Source organism: Emydura macquarii, unplaced genomic scaffold, assembly GCF_026122565.2.
Source record: "Emydura macquarii macquarii isolate MOO-44397 ecotype Brisbane River unplaced genomic scaffold, CSIRO-AGI_Emac_v2 contig_839, whole genome shotgun sequence".
Classification (NCBI taxonomy): Eukaryota; Metazoa; Chordata; order Testudines; family Chelidae; genus Emydura; species Emydura macquarii.
The window spans coordinates 355,193-377,876 of NW_027130976.1; the positions used below are offsets into that span (position 1 = coordinate 355,193).

Below are 22,684 nucleotides of genomic sequence, written 5' to 3' on the forward strand. Positions count from 1 at the left end.
GGAACAGCACATGAATTTGCCCAGGAATTGCTGCAAGAACTTTTTTTCTCTCCCTGCAACTCCCATTAGCAACTGAGCTTACTTGCTGGCTCTTAGGAAGACTATCAAGCTATCCCCTGAACATTAGCCTAACAACATCAGGTGGGAGGCAGCCAATTAGCTACAGGTGGAGGTTAAGCCCAACTTCCTTAGAGGGCCACCCTGCTCTGTGACACAGCCCTTTAACAATCTTCTGAGACTTCCATTGCCTTAGGAATGGCCATTTTCATTAACAACTTTACCTTCTGACAAGGACGTATTATTTATACCATAAATAAATAAAGTAAGATGGGGCTAGGTGCTAAATCCAAGTGAAATGCTAAGGATTTGGGAGCCTGACTTTTTAGGCTTTGAAAATCCCTGCTGTAATTTTTACTCTGTCTCCTGTATGATCTCCACAAAATCATGTTGCGACTTCGAGAGCACACAAAAAAGCACTGGCCGGGGGGGCACAATGTAAAGACTAGCAGATCCAGTAGTGTCTTTCTGAGCCCTTTCAGACATTTTGCGGCCCTTTCCAGGTCATCAGAAATTCACCGGTGAGGGATGGTTATGACCTTTTGTCTCTGGCCTTTCAGACAGCATCAAAAGAAAAGAGGCATCACAAGTCTCAGCTTTTTCTCCTGGCCCACTCAGGTATTTATTTCAAATTATGCTTCAGTCCCAGAATGCACAGAACGGATATTGGGATACCATTTTAATATTTATGGCATATGCACTTATTCCATCACATCATTGTGCAGACCTTCCTGCCTTCACAGCTGCTAACTGCACAAAGCCCTTTGCAAGAAGGGACAGTGCGTTTTCTCCCCTGCCTTGAAGGAGACGCTCTGGGTAGAACAACAAAAGCATTGATGTGGTTTGGATATTATTCTCTTCTGAATTTTTAACCTCTGCCATATGCTCACAACTATTTACAGTCAAATGAGGGCCTATGGAATTTTTTGACACCGTGAATGCATGATTCTTCTAGAAATGAATGTGGTGGGACTGGCCCTTACAAGGGAATCAGGGACCAGCCTACCTCTGACAGGCTCCATTAAGGAGAATGAGCCAACCTGGATCCACCTGTGACTAGTTAATTACATGGGTAGGGGGGTGGCAGACAGTTAATTAGCTTCATGGACACCTGGGCCTTATAAAAGACCTGACAAAGATTAGTGTGGTAATTAGAAACTCTGGGAGTGAACAGTGCTTGAGAAGGCCCCGTGCTAGGGTGTGCTGAGGGAAGTGTACTGCAAGGGCACAGTCTAGAGCCAGTGCTTTATACCAGAAGAGAGATGTAACCCCAGGGATCAGGTAGGCTCTGGGCAATGTCTGCAAAGGAAAGGGAACTCCAGGGGAACCAGCCTGGGAGCTGTGCTTTAACTCAGAGCAGAGAAAAGACTCTCAGAGTAGCCCAGAAAGGGGCTAGAAGCAGAACCCAGCGGATGGGCTGAAGAGAAGCCCCAAAGAGCAGATGAACTTTTTGTTTTGTTGGGACTTTTTAATTTGGACTTTTGCTACCCCCAGCAGGGGTTAATTTTGTTTTGTGATTTGGCTGCCGGGCTTAGTCATATCTCCAGCACAGACCTTAGGAAGGGAAACTGAGCCAAGGAGTGCCAGTCATGCCACCCTTGGCCAGCAGGGGATGCTACAGGGTAGCAATGCCTCATGACAGTGCTCTTTCATGTAAATCATAAACCAGGTTACTGAGTATTGTTTTGGAAACATGTGTTTGGTTCCAAGAAGGCCTGCTACTAGATATCATATAACCCTCCCCTCCTCCCCCCCCCCTAATATTTTACCACTTTCTGTGCAGGGAAAAAATCTTATTTTTCTAAACTAGATTTTATTTTTGAAAACAGCTCAAATAATAAACAACAACTTATTAACCCAGCATGCTTTAACGCTCAGACTCTTAATATAAAGACTATGGTGAGCACAATCATAACAGTTTAAAAAAAAAAAATCATGCACAGTTATTTATCCTTACCAAATTTTCTCCCCCTTAGTGACTGCAAGCTGTCTCTTTAATAATGCAAAGGAGTAGTAAATTTCAAGCTGAGGATGGGCAATAACAAGAAGAGTTATTTCCACAATGCCCTAATGTCACTTGAGTGGCTTAGGAGCACACCTTATTAGTTCTAACAGGCTGGTTAGCATTGGGTCACCTCTGTGGCTCCATCTTCCCTCAGCAGGGTCACCCGTCTCCAGGCTATATTTGGGAAGGAGGGGGAAGGGAGGCAACACACTTAGTGCTTCTCTCATCTCACAAGCATTTTTAGAGCTGTTTGTTTTTATTTGTTACCCATTTTCTCTCTTTCTCACCCTCTCTCTCATCCAGTACATCTTTGCAGCCTGCATGAATTCTGTGCATTGAGTAACCCCTCCCATATGAGAGCAAATTACAGCAGAAAGCATGTCACTGGTGTTTTTCATCAGTATTTCTTTTCAGAAGAGAAATCATTCAAATTAATTTTGGTTGTGCCTGTGTGGACAAATAACCTACTGGAAGAAAAATGTTTAATGCAAGAAAACCCAACATGGTAGCACATTCAATTAAGCATGACTGTCCTGAATGAATGCATGAAAATATATATGTGTATATATATGTAGACACACTAATATTATTCCAGTATTGAGAGACATTAGAAATAATTTACACACTTGTTTTTTACGTAAGCAAGTTGAAGACTGTTGTTTAATGAATGAAAATCTCTTTCCCAAAAGGAAGAAATTTGCTAAAAGCTCTGTGTTATGGAAATATGCATATAGATATTTTTTTATGTGTGCGCCTACCTCCATCAATTCCCTTTCCTTCCCCCTCTTCTGTCCGCCAGTTCCCATCCAAAAATGAATGCAAAGAAATACTATTAGGTTGTCTGGTTATGTATTTTTTATGAGGCCATACAAGACACTGCCTGACCCTGTGCAGCTCATGTTATAACCACATTGAAGATGCTTTTCATTTGGGTTCTGCTTTTCAGCCCAGATGACCCTCTATTAAATAAAAAAGAAAGAAAGGAAAAAATGGCCTAATATGTGACCCCCGGGACTAGTTGCTTCAAGGATTACATTTAATTCATATGATTATATTGAAATATAATGTTTCGGTGTCTCATGTTTTGGATATTTTTCTTTTCTTTCTCTTCATTTCAGGGACTCAGGCTTGTCATAGATTTTTTTCATCAGATTTGGGTGGAGGACAGTAACTCAGGCTCTCTGGTCAGATTCTTAAAATTACCTTTTTTTTCCTTAGGAGACTGGATGTGAATACAAAACACTGATTTTCCCAGTCTCTCTGAAGGAGGGGAAGAGAGAGAGACAGGCGGAGAAATTAATTTTTCTAAGAATATGTGTCTGCCAAGAGCTTCTCTTTCAAATAAAGCAAATGCCAAAATAAAGATTGTTTCTTAACCCATTGTTAACAACTGACCCCCCCAACTTCTCCATCAGTGTACTGCTAAACTCCTTCCCTGCCTTCCTGCTTCTATTGTTTGCATTCCCACCACTGCAGTCACTTACAGTTGTAAGTGTGCATGTATGTATTGTACACACACACACAGTATGTCTGTACTTGCTTACACACACTTATTATGATTAAAACTGCACAGTTCATAGCCCTGTAGTATATGTATTTAATGTTCCAGCATTTCTGATGGAAAGCACATATTTTAGGGGTTTATAACTTGGCTATAAAAATGCACTCTGGGATGAAACATGATGTACAGTGTTTCATTTTAGGAGTATATTTGCAAAAATAAATGTGGGCATTTCTAATTACTCTGTGTGAGAATATTTAATAAAGTTTATTTGGTTTTTTGTGCTAGTCTAATTAAAAGCAGACTGAGTTTGTAAAGTGGAATTTAACAATCAATCAGTAATCTGATCTAATAACTTGTATTCTGAAGAAATGAAACTCTCAAAGCTTTCATGCTAATGTTGATAATTCTTGAACTACTACTACATGTATACACTAAATATTTTCCAACAAACATTTAATTTAGGATTCTTAGGAAGGTAGATTTAATCTACACATGTGGCAGTAGGTTTGATGCAATGGATGGTATCACTCCTGAGGAGCCATTACAGTCTATTGGGTAAATAATGTGTGTATCAAACTGGATAACAAAAGCTGTCTTTAAAAAAAAAAAAAAAAAAAAAAAATAGGCCTGCACATATATTTATTCAGTCCCAAAATCACAGAGGTGTTATTTTCATATATTTGCAGGATAGATTTTTTTCTCTTTATTATTGTCATTAGAAAAATTAAATAAGAAAATTCACTGGCACAAAAATACAGTTTAAATAACCCAGGTTTTAGTGGCAATAGACCAAAGCCAGAAATTCATAGTTAAGGCTGAACCTACATCCTTAACTGTTATACACAAATATTGCAAATAGTATATGATATGTAAAATACATCACTCTTTGGCTACCCATGCACTGAAACAACATGGTAGGTTAAGAATAGAGTTTTCATATTAACTCTGAATGTCATTGCGTTTGTTTGCGTCAGAGGCTGAACATTATTCACATTTTTGGTGAAAAAGCAATTATGTCTCTGTAATACATACACATGGGCTATATATACCTGCACAAGTGCATCTCAATGTTTTGTGTATATGTTAAACAATATATCCAGGCTTTTGGTTCCCTTTTGTAAAGCATTAAGCTGTGACCCTCCCCTCCTCTTTTCCCTCCCCCTGCAGCCCTAGACTTCATGATGCCTTGACTGCTAGCTTAACATGGAGTTGTCTTTTTTATTTTTTTTATAAACCCAGTCACAACACAGAAAGAGGAGGAGGAGGAAGAGAGAGAAAGAGAAAACTAAAAACCCTGAAGGATGGTTCTCAAAAATTCGAAAGGAACCACAGGGAATTCCTTTTAAGAGCAACAGAAAGCGAGCCAGCTGAGGTAAGGCAGTTTGAGCTCACCCTTTCTTCCCCCCCACCCCCTTTTGGGTTATAAATTGCTGTTTCTCTATGGAGTGGGGAGGGGAGGTGGGTGGGAAGACACCTAACTTCTTTACTGTTTAAGCAATCTGAGAATAGAACTCATGTGAATATGCAAATGGAGCTGGCTGGGCTGCTGACACGTGTATGTGTTGTATCCTCTCCCCACCTCCCTGTCTTAGCGTCTGATCTTCAACAGATTGCTGTTGTTTCTTGTGATCACCAGCACTGCTTGCTGGAGAGAGAGATGGAGGGGGGGGGGGGGGAATATGGGGGGAGTGTTGCAGGGCTGGAAGGCATGGAATCATGACATGATTGCTGTGACTTTTTTATATTAATGTGTGGCTTTTTTCTAGCTCATTTGCATGTCAAAGTGGTGGAGGTGTGAGGGCCGAGATTAGTATGGAGATGACATAATAATGCAATGAATTAAATGTGATCACTTCTGTGAGCAACCTGGGGGTGGGAGGGGGAAGAGAGGAGAGCGCGCGCGAGCGGGCGAGAATGAGAGAGGCTTCTGAATTTTCCCCACACGTTGATTGATGTCAGGGGCTAACAGGATGCATCTTTTTATTGTTAGCGTGATGATGATTGCAATGATTATACTTATCATTAGTGTGAAATTTAAATCCTAAAATGGTCAGTGCTAGATATTTGGTGTGCATGCATGTTTCAAGCGTCAGTGTAAATCCCCTTACTACAAGAATTTAACTTTCTCATGTTAAAGACAGCATGCAGGATTCAAAAAATTATTAATTTATGAAATACTGTGGGTTGAATTACAAAGATTCCTAATGCAGTTCTGTTTTTATTGTGACTATACAAAAAGATCAAAATGACATTTTTCTTATTAAAAGAAAATCTTTCGTTGGAGGGATGGTTTAGCAATTTACAATGAATGAAATTTGATTTTTATCTTTTGTTTTGCTTTATCCATATTTTAATAAAACAGCTACAAAGTGTAACCCTACCACAAAGATCGCTGAACAAAGCAGATTCTCAGGCAGTTAGTTTTGGGTCTGAGTGTGATTTGAAAATTGTGAATGTTTTCTCTAAATCTTATTGCTGTTTTGGACACAACCCCTGAAAAGTGGAAAGGCAGTTAGCGGGCTGAGATTATTTCAAATGTGAAGAAAATAAAAATATAACCAAAAGAAATCAAAATATTGAACTTTTCTAATGGAATTTAAATTCATTTGTGTCTGCAGATATGTTTGTTTCCTTGATAGTCAGGATATATCTGATGTCTGTTCAAAATATATATATGTGTATGTAAGTAGAGAGGGAGTGAGATGGAGGGTGGGGGTGTGTGGCATATAGAGGTTTAGTACTGATTGTGATGCCTACCAATAACCCTGGTGCTATAAATTACCAATTACAAGTCAACAGAATATCACTATTCATTTATTGAAAAAGAAAATCCAAGGCAATTCCATTAGTTTTTCTTACTTATTACTGGAGACTTTAAAGAGAGATACTAATTGGATAATTATATCCACTAGAATACCAAATAAACAGAAAAGAATATCTAACTCTTGGGAGGGAGGGAGGGTTGAATAAAAATCCTGCATAGAAATTGCCTGATTGATCATAACGTAGTAGGCTAAGAGACAAGACAACTGAAAGTAGAAAGGCAAGTGCAGCAAGACTAGTGTATAACCCTGTTTATAACAATCCACAGGATAAATCCACCTGTCCAAATTCTCTGATTGCTGTAACAGTGGCAGTCATCACTGCCTTCTTGATCTCTGCAATACTGAAATTCTTGCACCTTCTTTGAATCTTCACAAAACTCAATGACTCTTTTTATGTAGTTCTTATAAATGTTAGTTTTTGTTCTATTAATCTCATTATTCGTGTGTTCTGAATTTTCCATGAACTATTGCAGAACCTTGGGCCAGTCACATAAGGTCACTGTTAATCTTGTATATCGCAAACAAAGGTGCCAGTGGAAAGCTGTTTCAGCATACAGCATGAGTTTATTTCACCTACATCGTGTGCTGAAGTCCCTCAAGTGCAGCAGCTACTGTTAATATTCATGTAAAGGGACAGATTTACCAACACTGTTTATACCTCTGATGACAAATAAAATTGCATGACTGCATCTTCTCAGTGGCCACTATTTCAGGCAAAATTTTGATCAGACTTTACATCTTTATATCATAAATGGACACCTATATTCTTACTCTCTTTCTGTCTCTCTCTGTGCACCTGAAGTGCTATGCATGTACAGGCTTTCTCTTTGCCTCACTCTTCTGTGCCAATAAAGAAGAAAAGCAGGGATGAGGATTGTTGCTATTGATCTGCCCAAGGGGATCATTAGGCATCAGTATCAATCTACAAATCAGTGGGCCTGTGTTACTTGCTTGGGCAGTCATTGCCAATTTGTTCCTATTAGATGACCGAGCCCAGAGGTGTTTGATGAGCAGATTGGGTCTTTATCTCCGCACTGGAGAGCTTGCAGACTTGCAAGGAGACAGCAGAGGTTTAGGGGATTTTTGTTGTTGTTTGTTTTTTACAGAAATCTGGCTGCATTTGTACTGTACTGTAAAGAGAGGTTCTGTGGGTTGAGTACGTTTCTAGTTAAATTTAGTTTTCCATATCATATTAAACATAATGGGAGTTAATGAGAAACTATTTTAAAATAATCCATTGCATTTTATTTGGTATGTTTACCAGTAGTGCACTGTATAAACATACATATACATACGTATGCTAGGCTTGTTATCCGTTTCAGGTTATACATCAGAATAGTTGAAACACAAACATGTTTTCTTTTGTTCTCCCTGTGCCCATTGCTAGAAGTTCATGTAGTTGCTAAATCTTCTCTGTGGTTTAATTAGATAAAGTGAAAGTCAAAGCTTTAAATAATTTTATAGTGGAAAACATTGTTTACATTTTGCTTGTGAAAAGTAAATGGAAAAACTAAACTAGGTAGCTGGAACTACATAATTTCAATAAATAAATAAAAATCTTGTTTAAAGCACTGACTGTAGGCTGTTAATACAGACTATATTAGAACAGTCTCTACCCTAATCTGCATATTGTTTTTATTTCATAATTCTTCAGACATATGTAAAGAAATGTGAAATATAAAAACCAAAATTTGATATTCGGGGGCAATATAAAACAGGAGGAAAGAATGAATCCGAGCAAGTCGAACAAGTGTTACAATGTGACATCAACTCTTCATTATTTCATGAAAACCGCAATTTCCAACCATGTTTCATTCACTCATGACATGAGCATCATGTACAGTTTAAATATCTGTCCAGCCCCTACTAATGCTCAGTTATTGATTTTCCAATTTCCTGGTTTTGTCAGGGGGTTTAACAGACTAGTATGGGTGTTTGTACTTTCTAATGAGTTTATAATCTTAATTTGTGCCTATTACCTGTGACTATCAAATCAGTTTCCCAATATTTGTCAAGTAAAAAATTCCAAACAAAGCACTGTGGACTCTATTCATCATGCTATTTATATACAACTATATGTGCAATAAGTAAAACCTAAAATTATATTTTATAGTGGAAGATAAAAGAATGGATGTAATCCTACATTTACAAAGCAATCACAGTATCTGTTGTATACCAAGTTCCTTTTGAGTACTTTTTGGTTATATGTCATATTTCAAGTAATAAACTAATGAATGCCTTTAGAATTTAGAAGTATTATGAATTGTGATTATTATTGTTTGATTACTATTTGATGAAATTGTTCTCACCGTCCCCCGCGCTTTGGAGACAGTTCAGTTCCTCCACCTTTACAGAAGAATTCACCTTATTCTGTCTGACAAGCATTTTGTTATTGAGCATTCTATCACATCTGTGTAGAAATACATCTATTTTGTGTGCGTGTGACTTTTGGAAGCCAAACAGTGTTAATTTATCATAAACTACATACAACCAACTAGCTTTAATCTTTATGTTGCATGTATAGAAATCAATTTGGAGTGTACTCAGAGGAATTTTTTTCAGAAGGAGTTTGTTGTACAAATATTTATGGACCTTTTCCTTTGTAGTAGAGATTCTAGTTGAAACAACTATTATGCCATTAACGGCAGATTTAATCTTAAGTAAAATGTTGCCAAAAGATATTGTTTGTTTAATCATATGGGGTTTTAAATTGAAATTTGCTTTGCTACTATTTATAAAAATGCATGATCTTTGAGAAGAAATTCCAGATCTTTCTTATAATGAAATAAAAGGGGTGAGAGTGGGGAAACACGCTCACCAAATTAAATGTAAGAATGTCTGTGTGTGGGAACTTAAACAACTTTTTAAATCAATGCACGTTCCTGCTATTTCCAGTTCAGGATGTTGGTAGTTGCACATGCAGAAAACACATACTGTGGATATTATGGGGTTTTTTTTAATCACAAATCTTTCTTTTTTCATTCTTTGTTTATATCTGTAGCTATATACTAGATCTTTTCCTTGTTTTGTTTAGTATGGTTTTATATGTGAAATTTCTCCATGAAGCAATTGATACATTCTCAGCACGCTGTGGTGAGTGAAAAAAAGCCCTGAGATTAATGGTCAGTGTCTCATACACACAAATTTGTGTTACGATACTACAGAGAAGCTGCGAATTACTGACAAGATCTAGAATAATTCCTAATGCTGTCGAAGGCTTCATTCTCTCCTCCACATGATGGATGAGGCATAAGAAGTGCTTTCTGAGATCATTAATGTGCATCATTCTGTTAAGTGTTATTAAAGTCCGTCTGTCTTAGGTAGCAGAAACTATATCTTATCCCTTATATTGCCCCTGTTTTGTAAAAACTATAACTGCAGATTATGTTTTTTACCAATGTGGTCTTTTTGGTACACTTTTCCAAATGATGGGTATATGCCATAACGCTTAGCACATTTTTAGGATTGTATATTTTCTTCTATTCAAAATATTTTATTACTATATGTGAGACTACATGTAGTTTTAGGATTACATTATTTACAACCTTTAAAATACAATAAAGTTGGAAAGCATCCTTACTAAAGTAATTATTTAAGGGGTGAACCTAGAACTGAATTTTTATTCTGAATTTGAGCCTGTGTTAAATCTGTGTGAAGCTAGTTGACAATTCAGTCCTGTATGATGATTGAATTAAGCGGACTGCCTTGTAACCTTAAGAAGAAAATAGGGCTTTTCATTTCTGTTCTAAATACACAATGCATAAGATGACATTCAGTTACATACACTTCCATTTGCCGCCCATTGGATTAATTGTTTAAAAAATACAGTAATCAGGATTTCTTGTCTGAGAAGGAAACACATGCAGAGCTAAAAATGGAGATGCAATATTACATACAGGAGGCAAAAACTTTTGTAGTTTTGTTCCATTTAGACAGAAAACTACCTTGTATGCTGATTCTTCTTGTGCTTTCCCCCCTCATTCTGTTGGCTATAGCACTTGACTTTTTGGGGGGACAGGGGCCAGGAGGGGGAAAGGGAGGGAGGTAGGCCAGGTAGAGATTACAGATGGATCATATTAAATCAAAAGTAATTTTAACCAAACAGGAGAATTCACTTTAAAGGTTTTTAACCTTTCTTAAGAGCCAATTTTTCCCTAAGCTCTGTGATAATAAAATACAATATAATTTATAGAGCGCTTTCCATGGGTACACATTCCTAACTTTTTTTTACAGTCAGATAAAATGTATCCAACCACTGGGATGATAATCAAGGGAAAACAAAAAGCAAGTGATCATAAAGCCATTTAGAAATGTAACATTCCTTTTAAAAGAGATTCAGACATACTTGGAAAGGCTCACTTATATACTTTTAATAGAATTACAGAAGTTTGAAGCACAGCTGGTAAAAGCTCAGTCATCCACAGCACAGCTAGTTTTTGAGCATTTAATTTTATATTTGAATAATTCTCCAGATCAAGCTATAATCATGAATGTCATATACAAAGATTTTTCTCATAAATTACATTATTTCACAGATGTGCAAATACTTCTGAGAAAAAAATTACATTGATCAGTTTTTAATACCCCCCTGTCTCACCCTTCAGTCAAAGGAAAAAATAGCTTTTTTCCCATCTTTGTCTTCAGAAAGGTGCTAGATTGTAAACATCTGAAGGAAATGAAAGGGGGTTGGCCAGTCCACCCCAAATTCTTTCCAGATTTTCATTCCTTTCACCAGCAGCCTTCTGTTCTTAGAAGAGAGGGAGGGACAGAGAAAGAGAGAGAGAGAAGATATCTCTGTTTCTTATTAAAATTTAAAGTGAAAAGCACTGATATAATTTATTAATTTTGAATCTGCTAATTTGGAGGGGTCTTGAACACCAAGAGGCACAGTTAAGATAACGTGTATTCTGGCAGTTTGGCGAGGTAAAGCATTTGCAGTCAATTAAGATCTAATTTTGTACAGAAGATCATGAGCAAGAGACAATCTAGTTTTGTTTTGATTTGTGTTTTCAAAACAAGTGTTTGCAGGTTGTTGATTTTTTTCTGATAAGGAGCTATAACCCAGTTCATGGTTGTATGAAGAAGTAATTATCATCTGAAGAATACTTTTGTTATACAGTGTGTTCTCTTCAAGCTTAATAAACATTATTTCCTTTCTGTTGCAAAATGTTTAGATACTTCTGGAAATAAATGTTCCAGCTTTATGCAATAGTAGTTTTTGCAAGTATTCACCTAGAATCCTGTAATGTCATTCATCTTTAGCGAAAGAAACAGGTGCTTTTGCACCAAAAGCACACAATTTAATTAAAACTTCAGAACATATTTTTTCTACATAATTCTTTACCTGACATGAACATTTAATTGAGCAATAGTTCATAATACATAAATTGTTATTGCCTAATACATATTTAAATATATTGTGTATTGTTGTGAGTGGAAAAGATTGCCTTTATGTTTAATTCATGGATGACAGTCTGGATAAATTGTATATTTCAAGGCTTCCTCATCAAATATACGATTTAGTCATTCTTAGGAGAAAAAAGTTAAAAATAACTTTATAAAAATAAAAAAGGTGTTAGCTGTGATTTAAGGCCAAAATAGTCACCGTATGCCTGCTTGTCTTTCAGGACATTTAAGTGCCAGATGCACTGGGAGAAAGCAATCTTAAACATCAGACTTTATTTTCAATATGCAAGGTATAAAAATATGCAAACCCCAATCACAGTGCTATGGAAACTACTCCACAAAAATGTAGAACGAAAGCTGTTACTGTAAGTGTGGTTCATGTATTGTAACAGCTGTGACAGCCTGCTACAGTTTAACACTTGTTCAACTATAAGGAAAACATTAAAAAGCAAATGTGATGTATATGAGATTTGTAATAATCTTTTAAATTTACAAAAGAAACCAAAAACAACTCCCCTCCCCCACAATATTTTCCCTAAAAATTAATGTTTCAGTTGACTCTCTGAGACTTTGGAAATATTCCTGTCCCTTACCTCCAACCCAAAATGTGTTTTTTTCAGGCTTGTGTTACAGCTATTTGCGAGTTATTTTAGGCCTGTGTTCTTTCATATCCACTTAATAACTTACGAGGAATATTTCGGGTACAGACCACACTTCATGTTTTTGGGGATGGGGGTGTGTTAAAAGTGAACATACATTTGTGACACATGGTTTTCAGTTTACTCAAGAAAGCCTGAACTGACAGTTGCAGAGAGCTTTCTATTCTGTGAATTTGGACCAAAATGCTTAAATTAAATGCTGCAAACATACCATAAGCATATATTTATACATTAGCTGTGGTAAAATGTGGTTAATGTATAGAACACTTACCGGATCTTTAAAAGGACTATTCAATTTTTATTTTTGGTTGATTACATTAACCTTTATTTCTTTTAAGCAGTGTTGAACAGGAGGTTGTTAAAAATGTCACCTTACAGTATATTTTTTTATATTTAGATCATTAGTATATTGCTTCAAAAAATCAGTGACTTGATACCATTTAAGATCTATAAAATATCTGTCTTTTTGACGTGTACCGTTTTTATACTTCAACTCTTTAGTCTAGACAGAATCTATACGTTCTCCCCTTTCTTCTCTTCCTAGCTATATATGTTTTACATATGGGAAACTGGAAAACCATTCTTATTTATTATCCTTACCAAAATCATCATAGACATTTTCATAAAAACCTTGACTTTATGACTAAAGAGCATTACTGACACTGATGGAGGTTCTGTGTGGGGAAAACGGATGATAGGTCCATACCCCTAAATTTTTAGAGTTGCCTTGGCTATAACCATACAATTCAGACTGTAGTAATTGAAGTTTTGTGGCTAAATCTCATGCAACATATATAGAAATGAGATTTTGTGGCTTCAAGGAAAGTTAAATTCCGAGATGTCTAAAGAATGTTTATCTACGTATAAATGTACATATAATTGGGGATGAGAGGGGTAAGAGTAGAAAGGGTACAGAATAATTTTTTTCACTCTGCTTTGCAATGTGGGCAATTCAAAATTGAATCCTAGAATTTCCAGACCCAAACTCTCATCTTGTAAGTAATTACTCTTACCTGGAATAAAATGTTGCCTTAGAAATTATTGATATAATAGTCCCCAAGAGAACTCCATAGCAGTCAAAGTGAAATCCAACAATAAATCTAGGGACCACCTGGATAACTACCATTAAGTAGTTTTTTCAGTGGAAAAACTCTTTCAAAGCTTAATTCTTCCTAAATGTAAAGTTCAGTGATCATGTTTCTGTATAACCTTTATAGAGTTTGGTCTGTTACTTTTAGTTTTGTTTAAATAATCCTTCAAAGCATCTTTGACAGCAAAAATGCTGTGTTTTGGATCAATGACATCACTAAACTCCAGCTTTGTTGAAAGCTAAGAGGTTACAAAACATTAAAAGTTGGTAAAGGTCTTCTCGTGTCATTAGGGCTAAAAGTCTTAGTATGTAAAATGGTTTTCAATAAATGTTGGGAACAAAAAAAATTAAAAAGCAACATTTGTTAGTTTTCAACATTTTTAAAATTAACGACTCCTTGCCAGTTACAAGAATTTTGAATGCTGTTTTCAGCAACTGATAAAAGCAAATTTGGTAGTTCTTATTTATGTCCTGTTCCTGCAAAGAGAACTTCCATGCAAACTCCTGCATGTGCAGGTCTGTTTTCAGTCATTACTATGATTGAAATCAATGGCAGTGATGTCTGAGTTAGGACTATAGGATTTGACCCACTTGATTACATTCTAGCCTCATTCTATACATGAAAATTCCATTTAAGTCAATTGAATTTTGAGCAAAAATTAAGCGTAGAACATGCCCTATAAATAAAGGGGGAAAATGGTAGACTTAACAGCTGATATACTTTGGCAACTGAAATAAAGATTGTAAAAAGCTATCACCGCAGGGCATTATTTGGATCTCTCAGAGGTGTAAATCAGGAGGGATTCCATTGAAATCAGTTGACTTAAAATAATAAAAGTGAGATCAGAATTGGACCTCAAACTGTTTTGAGTTACAGACACTGTTCAGCTAATACCTGTAGATAACTGAAAGAAAACCCCACAATCTTGTTAAACAAACAAACCAACCCCTCATTGTCAGACACTGGGGAGCTTTTTTTTTTAAATTGGAAATAAATAGGCATAGGGATGTCCAGCAAAATGTGCAGTTGCAGAGTTTGACATATTCACATGTAACTTGTGAGTTTGCCTTTTTAAAATGATGTATTAGGAAAAAGAGGGCTAGAATACCTTAGTAATAAAACCCTACTTTTAGACCCAGGGCTTTGTTGACTTGATCAATGAGGTTATTTGCATGAGTTTCTTTCTTTAAAAATAATAATAATAATAATAATAATCCAGAAAACCTCCTGTGACCAATGTGGTCTAATGTACAAAAGTGTCCTGCCAAAGAGCTCAGATTTTGAAAGTGACTGTAGAGGTATCAAAGAATCTTCATGTACATTGTGACAAACTGAACAGTTTTCAGAATCCTTGTCTGCTCTGCAGTTCCTCCATTATGTGAGTGACATGTGAAAATAGTTCTTTCTCTGAGATATCAGCAGGCCGCACAAATTCTGTTACTTTAAAAATACTGGGGACTAGTTCATCTATAGACTTATTCTGAATGAGTGAATATGTGTGGTCCAGCTCATTTAAAGAAAGAAAGTCTCTACAAAAGGCACCGAAATTACATACCGTAACGTGGTACCACTGGCTACGTGCTGAAAACATAACAATGGCTAAGTTGAGACATTTGGGGTAGCTGACTTCATTTATTTATTTTTAAAGTAAACTTTCAGATGATTTGGAAACATCAAGTTGCAGCCCCAAGTTTGTGTGGCCACATGTTCTTATAACTGTTACTCTTATTCTTCTTCTCCTTCCCCCTCATTTTGTTTGTTACTCTCATTTTGGTTCATTTTGTCTTTAATTTGATTGTAAGGTTGCTGGGGCAGGGAGTGTGTCTGCCTAAGTGATTGAGTAGCACATAGCACAATCAGGCCACCATCATCTTTGTGTGTTAATAAAGTATAAATAGTATTATGAATATGTAACTTCTCCTAAACCCTAAGTATTCTTTTACTATATCAAATAAATGCTAATGTCTTGAAATTAAAAATGTTAGATAGCAAACAGTAACCCTTCATTCCAGAGCAACTTCTACAGTACAGTAACTTATTGTTAAAAACATATTGGAAAATAAGGGGACAGAAGAAGATGCATTAGTCACTTCAGTTTTTCATTATAATTATCTATTAATTTCTGCAGGCATGTTCCCATGTTCAATAAGAATTGTCCAGAAAATTGTGCGTTGATATTTACAAACTTAGCATTATTGTAAAAGACAGTTTAGACTGATTTCAGAAATGTAAATGTATATTTAAAGTTGCTGGAAAAATAGGTTAGGTTTTTCTATAGGTATTTAAATATATCCATTTCACGAATCTCATGGTTTATTCTTGAAAGGCAGAGCTACTTGTGGGTAATCAAAGCTAAATTAAATTGATATTATTCTAAATTAAATATATTTCTGTAGGTTTTAAAGATAAGTTTTATAGCTGGTATTATAATACATAGCATATGCTTTATTTCTTCCATTGGTCATCTCTAGACTTCCAATACCTTAAACAACATCTACTTTTCTTATATTGTAACTTTTTTTTTAATAAAGAGGACAAAATCTTTTCTGTAAATGTCATTAATTTGGAAAAATAGATTTGTGCTTTCCTCTTCCTTTGCTTGTATTAATTTAATGATATCCTTATTACCTCTATCTTTTATTCCAGAGCATTTTGTTTTGTTTCAACTTTTTTACTTTTAAGAGAACTCTGTTGTTTAGACAGCCGCTTTATTCCCCTTGAATAAGTGAAAAAAGAAATATTTTTATGTTCTTTCAAAATGAGCGGTGTACAGTAACACATTGATTCAGGAGTAGAACTTGTGCTTGACATTAACAGTGGAATTTTTGTCTAAAGATCTAGGGTGAAATCGTACCCATTGAAGTCAATGGCAAAACTCCCACTGAGTTCAGTAGAGGCAGGATTTTATTTTGAGGTAGGCCCTTTATTGACTAGCCTTAAAATGACTGGATTTAGGGATGTTATTTACACTTTGGCCATAGACTGGTCTATTTCCCTAAATACATTTAGGGTGTTTCTTCACAAATGTTTACTGTACAGTAGGAACAGATGCAAATACAAATGTATACATTTTCTTTCTGTGTAATTTGGATAAAAAACTCTTCATTTTAGTAAGATACCAAAACTATTTCAGAAACATTTTCTATGTATGGGGTGCAGGTTTGCTGTAAAATATATTCCAGGAGAAACCAGATTTCCTTTGGAAAATAAGAAACACAGTAGTTATGTGGGCCCTTATACACATTTTATCTTTGTGCAGAGATTGATGGTAAAATATGGCCCTATTGTTTATACAACAGCATGATGTGTTAACCCCTAGAACAATGAAGATGAATAAACTTTTTTCTGCTCCCTCTCTACCTTGGTGTCTTACTGCCTTTTGGTTGTTGCTACTTCCCGTTTACTCTGCCTAGCAAAACAAGGTCCTCCCACCTCCCTTTCGACCTTTCCTACCTGCTTCTCCTGGTCAATAAACAAAAATCCTCTCAAGCCACGTGAACCAATCGGATCATGCTCCTCACTTGCTGCCTCTTGCCTGGCCATCCCACCTCCTCATTCTTCCGGGGTGCTGGCTCCATATTGATTCTTCCCTGGCCTTGGCCTGAGCTCCTGATGTAGAGCCACTTCCCTTTCGCTGATTCCTAGTCGGAGGGAATGACAGGGAATCAGCATCAGGGGAAAGTGTGTCAGATCGGAACAGCAGGAAGAGCTGTGATTCTTGCAAGGGTGAAGTGAGGGTGGGTTTTGCTCTTTCATTAAGTTTATTGGTTAGCCACTCTTCACTGTGAACAGAAATCCTGCCTGCCAGGCAAAATGAAAGGCATGGGGTGGCTTTTCTGGTTAAGATACTGGGCTGAGAATTGGGTGACTTAGATTCAGTTCCTGGCTCTCCCACAAACTACCTGCGTGTCCATGAGCAAATAATTTAATCTAGTGGTGCTTCAGTTCCCATCTGTAAAATGGGGACATTCTTTTCTTTCTCTCATCCTTTGTTTTGTCCGATTTGATTGCATGCTCTTCAGGACACAGTCTGCCTCTGACTATGCAAGTGCACAGTGCTTACCACAGAGTTCACATGTTGGTTGTGGCCTCTAGGTGCAACTTGAGTACACATCATAACGAGTGAGATATATAAAAGTACTTGCGTGATTTAGGAGCACAAGGCCCATTGTATCAATGCGCCTTGCGCTCCTAATTCACTTAGGTGCTCTTGAAAATTCCACTTTATAATAATAATAGTGCCACAGAAAATTCTTGGAAATCAGTCTGTGTCCAGGTGAAATGCATCAAGAAATTAGCTAGGTTCCAGAGGGTCAATCCATGCAGTGAGGGATCTGAGCAAAGACTGTACTGTCACCTAATGCAAAACTTTTAACGTACCCTAACATTTTCAGAGATTTTAGTACATCACACATGTTGCACAATGTATCACAAATGGTGGTGTGATGTCAAGGAGCAATCCCTGAAATATGAGAACAACCTATCTCATGCTATTTTCATCCTTTCTACTAGAGATTCTGACATACACTGCTTATAAAAATCATAAGCTGGAGATTGCAGAGGGGGACACCAAGGTCGCTTGCTGCTAGTCATTATTTTTCTGGGTGGTGTTAACTTGTTACTCAGCAGTAGTTGGAGGGAGTTGAAAAGAAGCTTTAGCTGGAAATTAAGAAGGAAAATGCTGGGAGGAGATCTCAGAAACAACATAATGAACTATAAAAGGACCTGATGTTTCAATGACAATTTTTTTTCCTTTTTCTTCAATGCACAATGTTGGATTGGGCATTTTTCCAGTTAATTCTCCAGCCTTTTGAAACATGAGCTTTTAGCTAGAGTTTAACTTTCCTTTCCCAGTAGATGGCATTGTAGTCTGTCCAGTAGATGGTAAGAAGCTCTTCTAACCTGTAAGACATACTGGTTCATTTTTTTCTGAGCTTTTTCTTCTTCCTCTTCCTTTTCTCCTCTCCTTCATCCCATTAAATATAATCTGAGTATTTATAAATAAGAATCATGCTTTTTGTAGTTACCTGTAACTCTGAAAAGATTTAATTTCTTTTAAATATTGTTCACTAGAAAATCTAAAATCAGTGTTTCAAATGGAAAAAATATAGAAATAGTAGTGACATTACAGCCTAAATAAACATCTGGACATTTTTAAAACATAAAATTCCACAAAATAAAAGCTACCTCTCATTTTACTAAATATCCTTTTGTCCATCAGGCCCAGTACTTGTGGTATTTCTCTGTTTCTCTCTAGGGAGATTTTCTGTTTTATTTCAGAGGTTTTGCTCACAAAATATGTTGTCCATGACAGTAACCCTTAAAGCTTCTAATTAATTTGTGTTTAATAATAATCATCCTGAAGGATTGTCAGAAAATATACACTACATTTACACCAAAGGGAAAACAAGATAGAGTATGTTCGAAAATTTGTGTGTGTATGTGTACGTATTTATATACAATAATTTTATTTTGTTGAGGAATGAAATAAACTCCTGCGTGTGCTCCCCCCCACCTCTAAACTGTGTGTTTATCTGGAAAATGCACAAAACAGGTAGTGGGTTTCTGATGATCTAGGATTTGTATTTTTGCTTCTAATATTTGTGTTTGATTTTCATTGGCTTTTTAAAAATACCTAAGGGAGCCATTTATGCAGCCGTAATAACACGAGATCTGATGTTCTCATGGTATTTCAGTTCCTGGCTGCTGGAAATATCATGAGAACACCAGATCTCGTGTTATTTTGGCCCCATAAATAGCTCCCTCAGGGATTTAAAAAAAAATCCTTATGAAACACATACACAAATACTGAGATATTTGGGTTCCTGTGGAACTCAAACGCACAGCCCTGCTTTCTATCGGAGATATTAGTTAGCACCTTTTCTTACCTTCAAGCTTATATATCCCTGTCATTCAGTGGAAATACTATTGCTCTTTTCCTAGAACTATTGTTATAATGTTGGGCTAAAATAGGAAACTTTTATTAAGCAGAAGAAAATTCTAGTTTTCCTCTATAGACAAAATCTTTATCCTGATAATCTGTTATTTAGAAATAAAAGTGTTATGTAAAAATAAAAGAAAAATCAAAGCTGTTTTTATTTTGTGGTTGTCTTCACTAAAACCATCAATAGTATATTTAGTTGTTAATTATTAATCAAGTAAATGGTTTCTTTAGCTCTTAACTAAAACAAGATAACCTCTCAATATCCGGATTAAGTTTTCCTCGGTATCAACCAGCTTAAAAAATACAAACTTGATTCCTTTTGAATTAACTGAGCCTTATTTTATTTTGTTCAATATCACATATCACCATAGTAACCGCTAGCTGTCAGTTCAGTTTCTGACATTTTTCTCATTTGGTAAGATTTCAGAATTGCCATCCTCCCTGCCAACATGTCATGAACAAGAAAAAAAAATTGCATGAAAAATCTAATGGGTGTCTGGTCTGATTGTCCTCACTCGTGGCAGGAAAGACAAAAACTGATGAATTGTGAAATGTATTCAGAGGGATTCAAGAAAAGCAAGTGTCTAGGACCCCCCTCCTCACTAACACCTCCTCGTTTTCATCTTGTTATGCTTGATGCACCATACATGCTTGCCCTGACACTTGGGTTTGTAGAAATTTAAGATTAACAGTTTTTACATTCACCCTGCTGATCCCCCTTTTTTTTAAAGTCATCATTAAAAATAAAGTTAGGAGGGCTTATATTTAGCACTATTTCCCCCTCATATTGCTGAGATTTCAGTATCTTCAAATTGGCTTCAAACATTTAAAATGTTTTGATTGCAAACAGACAATTCTGTTTGTTTCTATATTTCTTTGTCCAGCTGTGGATTTTTTGCCTATTAGAGAGAAACCGTTAAGCAGGCCTCATATATAATAAAGAATAAAACGAATGCTGGGTAACTTATCAGGGGATTGTATTGGTAATGAGGAAAAGTACAGTTAATAGCAATACTGACTTTCTCTTTTCCTTCATCAGGTCAATTTATTAATTGATCTATTAAAAATTATGTAAACTATTTTAAGCAAAAATATCTGATTGTTTTCAGTTTGAAAATATTTGCTTTCTGAATCAAATAAATAGCTAGAAATGTGATTATTAATACAATAGAAAGGACAAAGTAATGGTCTGCTTTTGGAAAAAAAATATTCAACTGAAGGGAGACTTTGTGGATGTGTAATATATATGTTCAAATGTATACATTATATAGGTACACAAATGCACACTGCGTGTGTCATGTTTGCACGTATATATAATGCCTACAAATATAAAGAGCGTAAGAGAGAAAGTGTGTAACTTAGATGTGTTTCCAAAGGTTTTGTTTTCGGCTAGATCAATCTTAGCACAGTATATTTTTTCCTGACTGCCTACAAATTCAGGCTCAGCAGCAGGAACTCATTTCAGAAACATAAAACTGATTTGATAAGCAGCTGCAGTATTCAGTTCCTTTTTACTAACGGGTGGACAACCTCAGGATTTTGAGTGCAGAGCTGTTTCTGTTTCAAATTTCAGATGCTGTGGCTCAGCCTTTTATAAGACATGCAAAAAATAAATGAAAATAACTGAAATAACACTAGAACATTATAAATATTGGGAAACATTTTTGGGACTATATACCTGCAAGTATATTTGCACACTACACATACATTTACGTGTAACAGAGATCTCTGAAAATATATTTCTGTACATAAAAATATATATCTATATACAAAATTAAATCCAAACTATATTGTGGCATAGTTTTCTCTAAATATTGGGTTTTATATTGCTCAATCCACATTTTGAATTTTTATTACATGATTAAGAAGTGTTGTTTAAAAAAAAAAAAAAAAAAAGGGCTGTGTGTTTCCATATGCCCCCATGTGCTTCTATCTGTGTGTATGCATGTGCTTTTATATAAACGCATACATGCATATGTGATGTGTGTGTGAAATATATATATGAAAATTAGGTAGGCTTCTTAATAATAATTTAACTTAAAAAAGTAAAATTAAAAAGAGTTGAAGAACCAGTAATACCTGTACGCTTTCCTGATTTTATTATGAACAGATATAATCCTGGAGAAATACCTTTAAAATTATTACTGAATTTCATTGCATGTTTCAGATATGTATTTGGTAAAATATAAAATGTTTTTGAAAACTTCTGCATAATTTTAGTTCACAAAGGAAATAAACTGAAACAGTGCAGTTCTTTTTAATGAAAAAGAATTGTATGCTGTGTTTTGAAAAGAAATGGTGTAAACGGGATAACTGTAATATCTTACAGTTTATAAGATTTATAACAATAATGAGCAAAACATTGTAACAATGTTTGCACCTTGTGTGCCCTTAAGCCATTGGATCATTCAGTTAATTGTATAAATTCCATATATTATGGGAAATCATGATGTATCGTTTATATTCAGCTTGTGTCAGGTGTATAAATATTAAAATATATTAGCAAAAATGGCTGATTATCCCTCAAACATTTTGTGATAAATCTTATCTTTTTATGGTTTTGGTGGGAGGGGGCACGAGACTAAATATTTTATGTTATTTGAAAATAATCTTTGAACAATCTACATTTATTATTAACATTTTAAACATTTATAACTGCCTTAAAAAATTCTGAAGGTTGGTCCACTTTACAGTCCTATACCAAAGTAAAGTTATTTTTGTATGCAAAATAGACAGTTGACAGAGATTTTACTATTTGTCCAACATAGGATGTAAAATGTATACACATTTCAGTTTTATCTATTTATAAAATATAGGCAATGTGCACAAATGTAGTCATAGACATAATACCTTGATGCAATAATATTGAAAATTAATGTATGTGTAAGCATGCTTTATATTATTCATCTATACACTTTGGTTTGTTTAGTAATATACACAGGCATACAGTGTATATGTATTTGCATATATATTTACACACAATATTATCATCATGCTGTAATTTTACTGAACATGTATTTTTTCAAATTTTATATGTGCACGTCTTTCTCTGTGTAAATATATTCCACATAGCATGCTGTATGTTATACCATATAGCATGGATGTGTAAAGACTGTATTTGGGAAAGTGAAGAGAACACAGTGATACATATTTGTTGGTACTAATATATCTGTTTAATGAATAAATAAATACA

General features: G+C 35.5%; 1 long non-coding RNA gene across 1 annotated transcript; it reads left to right on the top strand.

The window, feature by feature from the left end:
- The first annotated feature begins 1,225 nt into the window (after positions 1 to 1,225).
- On the top strand, positions 1,226 to 3,654 carry LOC137149817 (uncharacterized). Its single transcript, XR_010918845.1, has 2 exons — positions 1,226 to 1,338; positions 3,281 to 3,654. It is a non-coding gene; the product is annotated as an uncharacterized lncRNA (long non-coding RNA).
- The last annotated feature ends 19,030 nt before the right edge of the window (positions 3,655 to 22,684 follow it).